The sequence below is a fragment of the Astyanax mexicanus genome, chromosome 20 (assembly GCF_023375975.1).
Source record: "Astyanax mexicanus isolate ESR-SI-001 chromosome 20, AstMex3_surface, whole genome shotgun sequence".
Lineage (NCBI taxonomy): Eukaryota > Metazoa > Chordata > Actinopteri > Characiformes > Acestrorhamphidae > Astyanax > Astyanax mexicanus.
In genome coordinates this window covers 8,697,493-8,713,763 of record NC_064427.1, presented here as the reverse complement: position 1 = coordinate 8,713,763, position 16,271 = coordinate 8,697,493, and positions in this window count along the sequence as shown.

The window sequence follows — 16,271 nt, the reverse complement described above, 5'->3', positions numbered from 1 at the left end:
GCACAGCATTTTTAATGGAGATTTTGAAATAAAACTAAAATATAGTCTATGATTTGACCTAATAATTTTCTAGGAAACTGCGCCATACATTCTAAAATATTTTTATTATTATTATAGATTATATATGTATTACAAGATATTGGGACAGTTTCCCAGACAGGGGAAAGAGATGTTCCACTGAAAAAGGAAAATATTGTCTGCAGCTAGGCCTGATCCCTGTCTGGGAAACTGCCTCATAGTGTTTTAGAATGTATTAGAATCATGTTTTAAGAAATATAACCCTCGTTTAACCAATTTGGAGCCCATGAAAAGATATAAAAGTGCCTCCACATGTCAAAGGTGCATCAAAAATCCATCTGATGCTGGTAACAAAGCAGATATGGAGCATGCAGACAGTGTGTGTGTGTGTGTGTGGTCACATGTCCTCAGTAATACAAAAGCTTATTTCAGAATTTTGTCTGTAATCTGATAAATGGGATTAATCAGAAAAAGGGGAAAACTCTTGGTGTGCAATAATCCGATTTCTGTATTGAAAGAAGCATTTGATGTATTGTTTAAACTTCCTGCCACAACTGTACCAACAGTTTTTGAAATTCCAAGAGTATGCAGTGCTGCTTTTCTTAGTTTTATCTCTATTGCTGCAGAGTCAGAGATATGTTTTTTTTTTCCCGCCTCAAGCAAGTGTCTGTCCTATCTGGTTATTTCTGCATGCATGCACAGACTGTGAAACCCAAACATATCCTGAGTTACTGTATAACTCTATGTGAGGAGAAATCAGAATACTGGGCTGAAATGCTCTCTATGTTGATCTGTAATCTGAGTTCTATACTTTAATTCGATTTAAGAAATATAAGTATGCTGTTTACAAGACCACTTATCACATAACTGCAGGAATCTGATTATAGTTAGATTGTGTGCATTAAACACATTCACTATGTTCAGACTGCCAATGTTTGATTTTTGGCTACGGATGAACAATGATCTCGGGATTATTTTGGTGTTGGGTAATAACGGCTTTTTTTAAGCATTGGCTGATATGGCCAGCATTTCAAACCGATACTTGTTGATGTATTTATTGTATGCCAGAAAAGGAACAAGCAATGGTGACCTATAATTAAAACTTAGATTCTCTGCCGAAACCCGACCTGACCCAAAGCCCGACCTAAACTCGGGTGGGGTCGGGCCAAGATTTCCCACCTCATTCCTCGGGCCGGGTTGGGTCGGGCTCCAGAAAATAGTCTGAGATTGTTTTTTAATTATATTTTTATTTTATGTAAAGCTCTAGCGTGATAATCACAATGTAGCTAAGCAACCAATTATTATTGTTAACGAAAACTGAAAGTGAAAAAACATTTTTGTTAACTGAAACTAATAAAAACTGTAATTAAAAGGAAAAAATATAACTAAATGGAACTGTATTGTGTGTTTATAAAACTAACTAAAACAAATTGAAATTACTGATTTAAAATCCTTCGTTTTCGTGTTTGTTCATTTATTTATAAGCGCAGTTTCCACTCAGCAGTTTTACTGCGTGCGGTGTTGTGCTGCACACGGAGCTGGATTCTGCGGGGAGTCATATTCGGCACAACAGCGGCAGCGCGCGGCTCACGCTAGCCGCGAAATAACGAAAGAAAACCCTGAGAAAGCTGCAGAATGGGATTAGAATATGAGAGTGAGCTAGATAAAAGTACGTGTTCTGTAGTGAAACAGGAGATACAGTGGAATAAACACCACACAGCTACAAGTACCTGTGAGTAGCTCATACACCTAAACACCCCACACGGAAGGATGAACTGATAAATCTCTTTTTTTCTCTCTCTCTCTCTGTCTCTTACTCACTTATAGTTGAAACCTGTAAGTTTATAATTTTTTTGAGTTTGTTTACGGTTCCTCAGATTGAGCTCTCTGATATGATGTAAAAAAAAAAAAACCTAATAAAAACTAGCAAACCCACTATAAAAACAAATTAAAACTAACTGGAGGAGAAAAAGTGAAAACAAAATAAAATTAAACTATAATGAAAATTTCAAAACTATTATAACCTTGTAAGTTACAAGTTAAACTGTTTAAAGAAAGTTGCACCAGTTAGCATTTTATAATCGCGCAGATTTGGCCGCACGTGAAATCCTCCACTTGTCTGCGTTTGACTTGCAGCGCTGTGTGCAGCTGTTTTAAAAAAAAAACCTTTTTATTAAATAATAGGTCTGTGCTCCTTTAGTGTTTCAGTGTTAATTAACATCATTCTGAACAGATTTCGCTCATTAAAACGGCCTGAAAACAGACAGTATATTCAATTCAATTCAATTTTATTTATATAGCGCTTTTTACAACAAAGGTTGTCACAAAGCCGCTTTACAGGAAAAACAGGTCCACGCCTCTTATGAGCAGCACCACAGAGATGCCAATTTTATGGTGACACAGTGGCAAGGAAAAACTCCCTTTAAGAGGAAGAAACCTTGGAAGGAACCAAGACTCAGTCAGAGGAACCCATCCTACTCGGGTTGACCCACTCAGTACAAACAAACAACAAACAAATAACAGAACAAAAACAGTACAGAGAATTAATGTGAACTATGGCTAATATAACAGGTACTAATTTATGAATATAAGAATGTGATGGGCACAAACTATAGAGCTATGGCTAATACAGAAACAGATACTGAGTGTGTTAATGGTAATCAGTGCAGGGTTGCAGAGCCGGAGAACAACACAGCGGGCAGTGGAGAGCCAGGCTGGGAACATCAGGAACAGCATCTCCATACATGTAAAAGAGATAGATAGAGAAAACAGAAAGGAAAGGAAGAGAAAAAAAAAAGGGGTCGGGTCGGGCTCTGGCTCATATTAACAGTTTATTCTTTATTCGCCTATTCTTTTTTTGCACATTTGAATATTATATTCTTGCCTATGTCTAGAGGATTTTCACATAACAGAGTTGCTCTATCAGTATAATTCTAATTTGTGAACTTCCTAAAGTGCAGAGATTCAAGATCACCAAAGGTTAGATACAGACACCAACCTTGTTACTACACTATTATTTGTGATGTCCGGACATGCAAGTCCAATCTGATCACATGCAAACTTGTTTATACAGTAAATGCATTCAGGTGATTTGTTCTCATACAGAGTTCCCCAATGGTGGAACAAACTTCCTTCCACTACCAGATCAGGAGAATCTCTCACTATCTTTAATAAACTCCTGAAGACAGAGCTCTTCAAAGAGCACTTACTCTCCTAACACCTCTAACATACTAACTACTATTCCCCCTCCTTTACTCCTCTAACTTCTATTATTTTTTGTACTTCACTATTGTAAGTCTCTTTGGACAAAAGCGTCTGCCAAATGTAATGTAATGTAATGAGTTTAGTTCAGTGATGTGTGTGTGTGTTTGTGTGAAAATAAAACAATAAAAGTGCAGAGACAGTAATGTAATCGGCTATAATACTAAAACAGTATTATCTAAACAATTCTTATTTGGGTTTACAATACAAGTGTTTTATGTCACTGTTGCTATAATGCAGAGGAAGTTAGTGAGTACTTGGTGGAGCAGCTAGCAGATAACCCACTGAGTAGCTCCTGTGACCTGCAGTTTTCTGTGTTTTGCAGTACGTACACATAAATAGATATGTTGCGCCGGAGATGAGATGGCCCATCATTTTCAACAGTGTAACATAACATTCTTTAACCCATAAGATCACTCGTGTACCAGGAATATATCATAGAAGTCTTTACCACCCACAGTGGACAGCACAGCCATGGGTGTTAATGATCATGACCGGTAGTGTCTGGCTAGAACACACATAGAGATCAGGTGGCACCACCCACTCTGCCCTTTATTAACCAAAGTGCCCTTTTGAAACTGAAAGTGCCCTCAACAACTGAATAAGACCTGCGCGTGCCAACACCCCCCCCGTCAGCAAATGAAGACAACCTGCGCACCAACACCACCCCCCCCCCCATCGACAACTGAAAAAGGAACTGCACGCACCACTCCCATAACAACCAACCCCCCCATACCCCCCCCCCCTTCGACAACTTATTAATACCGGTGTGTGCGAACACAACATCAGCCCACCTCTCCCCCGTCAACAAATGAAGACAACCTGCGCGCAACCACCAAGCCACCCACCCCCGAGCACTTGCCCCCCATAATGTCTGTGCACGCCACTGAGGTGAACTATATGATACAGTTGACATAGTAGTTTGAGTCCCATGACATTTGGCGTGTCAGTGTAAAACTGATAGTGGTGCAATTTTTTTTTAATTTTTTTTATTGCAAATTTTTTTTTTTTTTTTTTTTTGGTAGACTCATTTGTAAGCAGATGGAGATTGATTTCTTCGGCTAGTGTCGACCCACTCGTTTGTGATCTAACAAACTGCCTTACCAGGAAAACTCCACCAGGGTACGTTTTAAATAAACAAAACCTGCCGGGTGTGAACACCCCTTTAACCAGAATCGATCTCCTTTGGTGCTTTCAAATAAAAACCGGTCTAAATACAGATCACAGTTAGCACTTACTGCACAGGGTTTTACTCTAGTGGGTTTTTGTTCGAACATTTCCAATGTGAGGTTAATATTAATAGCGGGAGCCAAGGCCAGGGCTGAATAGGCTTACCTTGGAACGATTCCAAGAAACTGGCAGCTAAGCTGAGCTCGGAATGAACTTTTCATATTGATCTATGAAGTCTTACTTGTCTGAACTATTATTTATAGGGAGCAATATTTTCCTTTCTAATTCCATGCACACCACTTATTACTGAAACTGCTTAAAAAAAAGAGTCTGGTAACCTTTATCATATCTTTCCCGCTTGTCTTTTCTGTTTATAGGTTTATGTCTAGTTTTGGGAGGCGATGGAGCGGTGGCAGCTGAGAGTAAAGGGGTGTTAGTGCAAGGAAAAGAGGAGAGAGGAGGAACATTAATCAAGGCATTAGACTGTGAAGTAAGGTTTAGCTAGAGCTACGTCTTCAAGAGCAGACTTGCTCATCTATCATGGGACTGCCGGAGATCACTTCTTGCTGTAATGGAACCTCTGTGTAGCGGGCTCAGTGGTTTAATACCTGGTGCTAATTGAGATGTTGAAATATTTTTAATTGGGCGCCAGTTATTAAATTAATTTAATTAGATTAATTAATAAATTAATTAATCAAATTAATTAATAACACAAGACATCTCAGGGTGTGGTTTCTACAGGTGACAGAAATTTTCATAACCAAGTTATCCAGAAAAACACACTGAAATTACAGGTTTTGTAAAATAAAAGTATTTATTAAATCACACAGATATGAGTAAATAATTCATTAAAAAGTCATAAATGTAGCCATTAGATATCAAATCATAGTGTAGAATAATAAATGAGAAATAAAAGAACAAACACGTTATAATACTGGTATGAAAGGAATAAAGATTAATAGAACTATTAAGTGAATATTTCTAAATAAGGGTCTAAATGTAATGAGGTCAAACTAATCAAATGAGAACACTAAAATAAGTAGATAAGTAAGATATTTTACGGCCTACAAAGATCATCCCTTTCGCCAAATAACTAAAAATTAATCTATACTAAGAAGAGAGTTAAGAACAATAACCAAACTAGACTTGACCAACCAAAACACCAATTACTGAGAGAAATACCCAAACTGCCTTACTCTGAGACGTCTACAAAGGGGGGTCCCCATCGGTTCGGTCCGCTGTTTAAACCTCTTGTTCGGCTGACATCCTGCACCCCTAGAAGGTCCGGTGTGGACCCATCCGCAGGGTAAAGATGGTGCTCTGTGGGCCAGCGGCGCACCTGGACGACACCCGCTTCTAGTCTCTGCACAGGGAAGGCCTTCCCTGGAGCTGGTTAGGCTGGCGTACCCTCTCGGTGATCCGTCGGTTGGTCTAGTTGGTTTACTGAACTATATTAACTATCTTGGCAAGCAGGAGAACTCCGTAGATCATAAAATAGCCTAGTTATTTAAACTAGGATAGCTAATATTAATATACTTGAAGATTAAATGCACTAGTCTAAGAAAACTAACTTAAGATGACTAAACTAACAGTCTATCCTTTCTCCATCTCTGGGCTCCCTAACCTCTCTCCTCTAACTGTTTTCCTCAACTCATCTTCTCCAACTCCTTCTCCCACTCCTTCTCTAACTGCTTCTCCTCCAACTGCTCTGACCTGAACTCCCAAAACTCAACTGGCAACTCTAAACTGGAAACTCCAACTGGCAACTGAACTGTGTCTGCCCAGTTTAAACTATTAGTCTCTGTGGCCTGTTTGGCCCTTGAGCTCCGATTGGCTCTGTGGCCCAAGTGTCTGTGTTTTGATTGGTCTAGGAGCAATTTCAAACTTTGGTGGGGACTCACAAAGGGTCATAAAACCCCCCCTCGCTCACATGGTCAGCATGCTTCAGAATTTTTCTAATAGATCAAACCAAAAGAAAACTCAATTAAACAGTGGATCAAAATACATTTTTCAGCATATCAGTTTGTGAGGATAAATTCAGAAAAAAACAATCTTACAATTGAATCACAATAAATGTAATATATATATATATTGCCCACAAACATGTAATATTCAAGATAATCTTAGAAATACAACGATGGATGGTACTCTGTCAGAAAGAGATCAAGAGTCATGTTATTATTTAAACCCAATTAAATCACTTAAAAGATAATACATGGTTAAACCACTGATAACCAAATAAAGCTATATTATCAAATGCTAATTAAACCTTGTTGATTCAGACTTGAACGTGTAGGAGAATTTAATCAGGACACATCCAAACACATATACCATATACCAGACACATATACCATTATTTAGTAAACATTCTATAAAACACCTTTTTTATATAGTCAATATATATGTATTTTAAGCAAAATCTTCTTAGTGAGAAATTCCTCCCCTCTGCTGTGTTTAGATAAGCGGCTGTCGTCGGAATTTACGACCGTGGGGGAAGTTGGTGAAGTTGGTGTTGGGAATGTAATTTCCAAGCTAAGAGCATTCATTTTAACTTCATGAATCTTATTTCTAAGTGGTTGCAGAAAGCACAAACCCCTAAATTGGTATAATATATTTGGTGAATTTACAATTTCCAAGGCATTCATTAAGTTTTGAACCCTCTCTCAAGTCCCGTAGTCCCGTCCTTGTCCTGGTGATTGTGCTGTTGGCAAAACCACAATTGTGCACAGTTCCAGATGTTTAAACATTAACGGTCCTAAATCCAGATTTACGACTGACAGCGTCTGAAGGAATGTCAAAAAAGAATTTAAAAATGTTTACCCTGACTTGCATTTAGGGTTCTCGAGCGAGGCTGAGTGAAGAAATAGTCAGGAAATGTCATTTTGAAATTTAAGGCTGTTTGAAAAAGATAACTCCAAGGCTTTTAGAGTGTTCTGGGGGTTGAAGTTCCTTATAGACCATAAAGTGGGGGTAGTATGTGTGTGTGTGTATGTGTGTGTGTGTGTGTGTGCCCAAGCGATGCAGGAATCCTCTGTTTAATCCACTACATTCCCCCCCCATCGATCGATGGGCCACTGGACGTTGGGTCATCGGTCGATGTCAACGTGGATTTCTGTAGACAGAGCATGTTAGGGTACATCTTTCATGCAATTGGTGTCCTGTTGGTCATGCTTTCTTAAGACAAACTACTACAAGGTCGCTGACAGAGTTTTTGGTCTAATGGATATACAATTTCTCTGATGATCAGTTTTTTTTTTTTTTGTTGTAGCTATTGGCTTTTGGTTCTGAATAGAATAGTTAATTTAATGTGATAGTGTGGCAACAAGCATATGAAAGGGTCACAAATAGTTTGCTAGCTATTTGTTCCTTTATAACTTTATCAAGACAACCTACCCATAAGGTATGCTTCAATAATTAGCCACTACTTAGTCAACAATTGAGAACAATATAGCGGAGCAAACGTAGTCAGAAGGGAAACAAAATATGTTTTGGGCACCTGAAGAGAAGAGAAAAAAAAAAAAAAATTGGCACCCCCCCTTCTCCATGTATTTATTATACTGCTATGCTAATGGTTTGAAATGGTGATTCAAACACTAGGTTTAACAAAATATCCAATTTGTTGTGAGTTATGCTACTTGGATAGGTGAGTTCCAGACAGTGAATGTGTGGTACGTTCTCAATTTAACAATTGCGTCAGGTCAGAATATGGTGGACAATGAACACTCAGTGTGTCTAGGTATTTAGCCCAGTATTATGATTTAACCTAGGGCATTATTGGTCCCGACTTGTCCCATGGGGCTTTTGCATAGTTTAATTGGGTTACAGTGAACTTGTTTGAGAATCGGTTTAATAAAACACTGACGATGCGGGATTTGGTTCCAGATGCGAGGCAGTTTGTCTGCCCCTGCATGAGGACCAAACCAATGAGACCTGAGCTCGCGAATTGTTTTGCCAGTGCTGTGCTGGGACCTCACCAGTAGCTTGTCAGCAGTGTAGCACAATGGTTGGTATCCAAGCGTGCTTTTTCCCAGTTTTGGGTGTTTCCGCAGTTCTCCGCTAGAACGGTGAGATATACCAACACCTGAGAAAGTGTGGTTCAGCGAAAAAGTTGTGGCCTGAGCCATTTCAATAGGGTCTGGGGGACGTCCCCTCCATCTGGCAAATGCACCTGCCACAGTGATGCGATGTTTGTTCCTTCGAACAAATTTCATGAGTCTTTCGACCCAATCCATTTGTGGAATTGGCCATATACCACACAGATCTTCTGAAGATTGGGGCTGAAAACACACTAGCCTTTTTCCAACAAGTGGCAGATATGTCAATTGTGGGAATGCTTGGTGTGTTTCCCCCATCATTTTGTGGTCCACCCATGGGTGATCGAGGGCCTGGGCCAGGCTCTCCCCCCCATGACGCTGAGGCACCACGAATGAAGATGAAGCGTGTGTATCTGGGGCATAAACAAACAGGCCCTTGAGCATCCTGAAAGACGCACAGTAAGTGGCAAGTGGATCAAGTTGAAATGCCAGTGTTCTGAAAGAAGTGTTGCCACATGCACCAATTGTCATGTTAACTTTCCATTTGATCTGAGCATTCCGAAAAGCACATCCATCTGTGTAGATGGTGGGAATGTTTTTACATTCATAAGAATCCAAGGGACTGTGTTTGTCTGGAACCACTGGTGCAGGAACAAGAAGAGAACAATCCTTTTGGTGCACGAACAGAGGATCACAGTTAGTCCGTGGCAAGGAACCTGCAGGTGTTCTGTGAACAGCTGACTTGTCAGCCCATGGAACAAAGATTTCACCGTTGACCGTTGTGTTAAGAGTGAATGACTTTCCAGCTTTTGGGTTGTACTCATCTACAGCCGTAGAGGGAGTCAATGCCCATGAACAGGTGTTTTGTTTTAGAATCATGGTAGGGGATTCTGAGGATGGTGGTTTCAGAACCCTGACAGTGAGCTTCTCATTGATTCCCGTGGAATTTGAAGGTTCAATGAGCTTGTGTGGCTCAATGTTGCTAGCAACATGATAGCATTGAACTCTATCCTGTGCCTTAGGACAGGGCAGGGGTTCGCAAACCTGTGCCCAGATTCTACGATGCTGAAAGTCAATCAATGGTTTGAACCGGTCAAGGAGGTCTTTGCCAAAGAGCAATGGGACGTTCTCCAATGGAGAAATGTGAATTGGATGGGTGAGGCTCATTGGACCGATGGCAACGTGCACCAGGGCTGCAGAATGCAGAGTGATACCAGTGTGCGAATATGGTTGAAGGTGAAGAGCACACTTTTTCAGAGGTATCTTTTTGTTGTTTCGGCGGGCTGTCGCCCTCACCTGGTCAAAAAGTGAATTTGACATTAAAGAAATGTCTGATCCCGTGTCCAAAAGAGCTTCATACCCGAACACATCTTCCAGCCAGGTGGCTAGGTAGAATTTTGGTGTTGAACCTTTCTCGGTTAAGAAACCCAAGAATTGTTTAGGTGGTGGATCCTCCAGGCTGAGGAAAGAAGCTTCCTCAGTGTGGTTGTTTTCAGCGTCTGGCTGTACAACCAAGGCTACATTGGGGTGGATGGATTTCGCACCCCCCCAAGCAGGTTGATCTGGAGCATGGACAATTGGCAAGAATTCAGATTCAGCATTGTCCTGCTTGCATATTTCATTACGAAATTGTCTGAGCAGACTGCCGTCTTTAGTGCTCAGGTTAGTTGGATATCTCTCATGCTTGTGCCCTTTAGGTGGACACCAACGTTTGTGGTGCTTTGGGCTCTTTCTCCTGAGCGGAGATTGAAGTTTGCTGGAGCTCTGTGCTCGAGCCTGGTGCTGTGAGTGTTTGCCATTCCAACTGCGTTTTATCCTACCTTTCCTTCGATAGGAGGGCTTTTGGTCACTTTGCTTGGCCCAATGTAGGGACGAGCGACGCCAAGAGTGGAACACTCTCTGGTTCTTGTGGTTTAACTGGGTCTTAGGTGGCATTGGAGCCTTGTGTGCCCCTTTTTGCTTGACGTGGGAGGACTGCTCATTAATTATCAGGACGTCATTTGACTCTGATTTTTTATTAATGTTTTGTTGGAACTTAGCAAATCCTCTGAGAGCCAAATCACGCAGCTGCCGGCTTGTTAGCGTACGAGGGCAGGCTGCGACTCCAAAAGAGTGACTGGTGGAGGGATGGAGGTTTCTCACGAACAATGTTTTGAAAACTTCCTCTTCCTCCATTCCAGGCTCATTTCTATAGCCGAAATAAGCGTGCCTGAGGCGGTGATAGTACTGTAGGGGTGTTTCCTGGCGACTCTGCTTTATTGCAAGAGCTGCAGCAAGGCCGGTTTGAACAAGGTGGTTGGAGAACTCATTCTCCAAAGCCTTGCAAAGAGCAGGATAGTCTCTCTTAACCTGGGGTGGTTGGCGCTCAATGAAACGTCCAACTTCCCGACTAGAGGACACCTTAATGAGGGAGATTTTATCATCTACCGTGGCCTTGGGGAAACGGCGTAAGAAGAAGTCAATGTCGCGAAGATACTGGTGGACATCATTAGAACCGTCCGGTTCTGGTTCAAAGCGTGGGATGTTACGCGCAATTTTGTCCAAATCTCTATCAGAGGGTGCTTGAGGTAGCACAGAGGTCCCATGTGGCTGGGAACGCTGAGTGAACCTTGGTTCTACTGGCGCTTCAGCACCTTTAAGGGAGACTAGAGGGATTGTATTTGTGGATGGTTGTTGCTTAGGATCCGGAACCCCAGGGGTTCCTGATTTACCAGCTAGATTGATGGGGGAGTCTCCCTCCATCATCAGCTCAAATGTTAACTCTGTTTGGTCTTGAGTTAATTTGACTGCATTGTTAGCATGTGCTAATTCAGTTTGTAGCTCAACCTGTCTTGCAATAGCATGTTTTAGTTTTTCCTGTGACTGAGCTGCAAGTTGGGTAGCTATGTTGGCTTCCTTTTGAAGCAGCTGCACTTCGGTTTTGAGGTCTCTTTGGTTAATTTCAGACTGTACAGTTTTGTTCTCTAGGTCTGCAACTCTATCATTTAAAGTCACAATCTCTGCTTGGAGATTTTGAATGGTTTTGGAGGAAGCAGCAAGTTGATCCTGTGACAACAGCAGTTGTTTCCACAGTATTAGGGAAATCGGATCCACTTGTTGCTTGCCCTCAAGGATTTTAGATACACACTCATTGAGGCTTTTGGCAATTAGCGCATGGAGACCCCCACTGTCCATTTGTTGGACTGGGATGGTAAGTCCTGGGGGTAGACCAGCTGTAAGCTCTAAAAGAGCTTTTTCGGTGGCACACATTTTGATTTACGTAAAGCACGTGGAATCAAACAATTTTGATGACAAACAAGTTTATTTTATGTTCGAGTCAATTAGCATTGTGCCTTTTCTAAGAAGAAAATCTGTTAAAAGTGGGCGACCTAAGGTTACAATTAGTAGATTAATTTTAAAAGAATAGTTAGATTTGTTGTCAGTGATGCTAGTGAACAGTTTAATAACTGTAGGGCACTATACACAATGTCTAAATCTAAATATGGGTATAGTTATTAACTATGTACAGGATGGGAGAATTTAACTATGTATTAAGCACAGGTGTGCTGGGTATATGGTTGAGTAACTGATAACTGGATAAGTTTTTTTTTTTTTTTTTTTTTTATGGTTAATCAATTAATTAATTTCAATCAGTTATTAATAATTGATCTTAATCGATCAATAATTAATCTTGATTTATTTGAAGATGGTTGAATTAAATTGAAAATAATTAATTAACAAAAATTTAATTAACTTTACTTAATCAAATTGATTAAAATGACCAGTTAATTATTTTATGTTGTGATTAGTTACTCAATGGAGATAGCTATTTAGCTTGGTTCAATGTAACATAAAGAGTAATGTTTGAGAGAGCAGACCTGAAACTTAAATTTAACTATTTAATATTAACCGATTAAATGAATGCAGTTATTTGTTTACTTATTTACAAACCATTTAACCCAACCACAATGCAAATTCCCTTTATTAACTTAACGAAAAGTTTGTTTGAAATTGGCACCCTCTGGCGACAGAAACTCTAAATGCACTCTACAGGATGATGGCAATTACACAAGTACAACACCAGGTGGCGACACAGCTATATGGCTAAGTGGCTCCCTCTGGTGGTCAAACAAATGAAATGCACCTTTCTGCACTGTATGCAGTTAACCAAATCAAACACCAGATGGCGATGTGGCAGTGTACCCCCCCTAGTGGTGAGGGGTAGTGAAACACCCTTTGAGTTTGAGTGTAAATAGTCAGGCTGTCCACCAGATGGTGGCAGAGGCCGACTGGTGGGAGTGGTCACGCCCACTGATGATGCCACGTTAAGGACCGCCCCTTGGGTCTGGGACCTGGTCAGCAGATTTGACTGACTCAGTCGACTGTGAATAGCAGAGGAGAAGGACACGGCTGTCCGAAAGTTTAACACAGCAGCAACACACTTCACAAGATGAGCAAAGAGGATTTACATCCTGGCGTGGTTAGTTTAATCACGCACACAATAAACTTCCTGCCACTCAGGGTGGTGTTACGTAAAAGTTAGCTACTCTTTTACGCACGTGGAAGTGTCCAGTACTGCAGGATTTTACGGATTTCGCGCAAAAACCGGCAGTTTTAACTGGAGCGCGGAGTCGATGAGCCGGAGATCCGCGACTCAGGGCTGCGCGAAGGCCTTATCAGATCAACACTGGCAAAATATGTCTATTTTACCGGAAACAGTTCGAACTTTATGTAAGTACACACGTATATACACGTATATACACCCGGGTTTAAGGTTGCCCACACACGGCGGTGTGTCAACCAAGCTTATTTTACAAATAAGCGTAATGTTTTCAAGAGCGCTCGCATACCACACACATAACTGTACACGTTATACAGACAAACAGGGGACCGTGCGCGCGACACAGACAGGGGACTGGCCAGTCCTGAATTGTAAACAAAAAACACGTGTAGAACATGTGCGTGTGTTTCTAACACGCTGGGTTTATGCAGTTAACTCCAGCTAGGCCAGCTAGCCAGCAGCTAACGCATTTAATAATAACAACAAAATACACTTTATTCTGCAACTTACAGCGCTATTTTCTGGAACTGGTTATGAAATGTGTATATATTCTGGTCTCGCGGCGGAGAACCAATAAGAATATAATCCTGCCCCACGTTGGGCGCCAATTATGTAGCGGGCTCAGTGGTTTAATACCTGGTGCTAATTGAGATGTTGAAATATTTTTAATTGGGCGCCAGTTATTAAATTAATTTAATTAGATTAATTAATAAATTAATTAATCAAATTAATTAATAACACAAGACATCTCAGGGTGTGGTTTCTACAGGTGACAGAAATTTTCATAACCAAGTTATCCAGAAAAACACACTGAAATTACAGGTTTTGTAAAATAAAAGTATTTATTAAATCACACAGATATGAGTAAATAATTCATTAAAAAGTCATAAATGTAGCCATTAGATATCAAATCATAGTGTAGAATAATAAATGAGAAATAAAAGAACAAACACGTTATAATACTGGTATGAAAGGAATAAAGATTAATAGAACTATTAAGTGAATATTTCTAAATAAGGGTCTAAATGTAATGAGGTCAAACTAATCAAATGAGAACACTAAAATAAGTAGATAAGTAAGATATTTTACGGCCTACAAAGATCATCCCTTTCGCCAAATAACTAAAAATTAATCTATACTAAGAAGAGAGTTAAGAACAATAACCAAACTAGACTTGACCAACCAAAACACCAATTACTGAGAGAAATACCCAAACTGCCTTACTCTGAGACGTCTACAAAGGGGGGTCCCCATCGGTTCGGTCCGCTGTTTAAACCTCTTGTTCGGCTGACATCCTGCACCCCTAGAAGGTCCGGTGTGGACCCATCCGCAGGGTAAAGATGGTGCTCTGTGGGCCAGCGGCGCACCTGGACGACACCCGCTTCTAGTCTCTGCACAGGGAAGGCCTTCCCTGGAGCTGGTTAGGCTGGCGTACCCTCTCGGTGATCCGTCGGTTGGTCTAGTTGGTTTACTGAACTATATTAACTATCTTGGCAAGCAGGAGAACTCCGTAGATCATAAAATAGCCTAGTTATTTAAACTAGGATAGCTAATATTAATATACTTGAAGATTAAATGCACTAGTCTAAGAAAACTAACTTAAGATGACTAAACTAACAGTCTATCCTTTCTCCATCTCTGGGCTCCCTAACCTCTCTCCTCTAACTGTTTTCCTCAACTCATCTTCTCCAACTCCTTCTCCCACTCCTTCTCTAACTGCTTCTCCTCCAACTGCTCTGACCTGAACTCCCAAAACTCAACTGGCAACTCTAAACTGGAAACTCCAACTGGCAACTGAACTGTGTCTGCCCAGTTTAAACTATTAGTCTCTGTGGCCTGTTTGGCCCTTGAGCTCCGATTGGCTCTGTGGCCCAAGTGTCTGTGTTTTGATTGGTCTAGGAGCAATTTCAAACTTTGGTGGGGACTCACAAAGGGTCATAAAACCCCCCCTCGCTCACATGGTCAGCATGCTTCAGAATTTTTCTAATAGATCAAACCAAAAGAAAACTCAATTAAACAGTGGATCAAAATACATTTTTCAGCATATCAGTTTGTGAGGATAAATTCAGAAAAAAACAATCTTACAATTGAATCACAATAAATGTAATATATATATATATTGCCCACAAACATGTAATATTCAAGATAATCTTAGAAATACAACGATGGATGGTACTCTGTCAGAAAGAGATCAAGAGTCATGTTATTATTTAAACCCAATTAAATCACTTAAAAGATAATACATGGTTAAACCACTGATAACCAAATAAAGCTATATTATCAAATGCTAATTAAACCTTGTTGATTCAGACTTGAACGTGTAGGAGAATTTAATCAGGACACATCCAAACACATATACCATATACCAGACACATATACCATTATTTAGTAAACATTCTATAAAACACCTTTTTTATATAGTCAATATATATGTATTTTAAGCAAAATCTTCTTAGTGAGAAATTCCTCCCCTCTGCTGTGTTTAGATAAGCGGCTGTCGTCGGAATTTACGACCGTGGGGGAAGTTGGTGAAGTTGGTGTTGGGAATGTAATTTCCAAGCTAAGAGCATTCATTTTAACTTCATGAATCTTATTTCTAAGTGGTTGCAGAAAGCACAAACCCCTAAATTGGTATAATATATTTGGTGAATTTACAATTTCCAAGGCATTCATTAAGTTTTGAACCCTCTCTCAAGTCCCGTAGTCCCGTCCTTGTCCTGGTGATTGTGCTGTTGGCAAAACCACAATTGTGCACAGTTCCAGATGTTTAAACATTAACGGTCCTAAATCCAGATTTACGACTGACAGCGTCTGAAGGAATGTCAAAAAAGAATTTAAAAATGTTTACCCTGACTTGCATTTAGGGTTCTCGAGCGAGGCTGAGTGAAGAAATAGTCAGGAAATGTCATTTTGAAATTTAAGGCTGTTTGAAAAAGATAACTCCAAGGCTTTTAGAGTGTTCTGGGGGTTGAAGTTCCTTATAGACCATAAAGTGGGGGTAGTATGTGTGTGTGTGTATGTGTGTGTGTGTGTGTGTGCCCAAGCGATGCAGGAATCCTCTGTTTAATCCACTACATCTGTCTGCAGCAGGGTGGAGTTTTACTGCCCCTGATCGCTGTCCTTGAAGATGATGTTCAAATGGACGATTAATGGCCGTAGAATTAAATATCTCCCTCTTGTGGTGGGATGGAGAAATCAAATACAGTGAAAGAGTGATGGATGAAGATTGTGATGATGGACAGAAATAG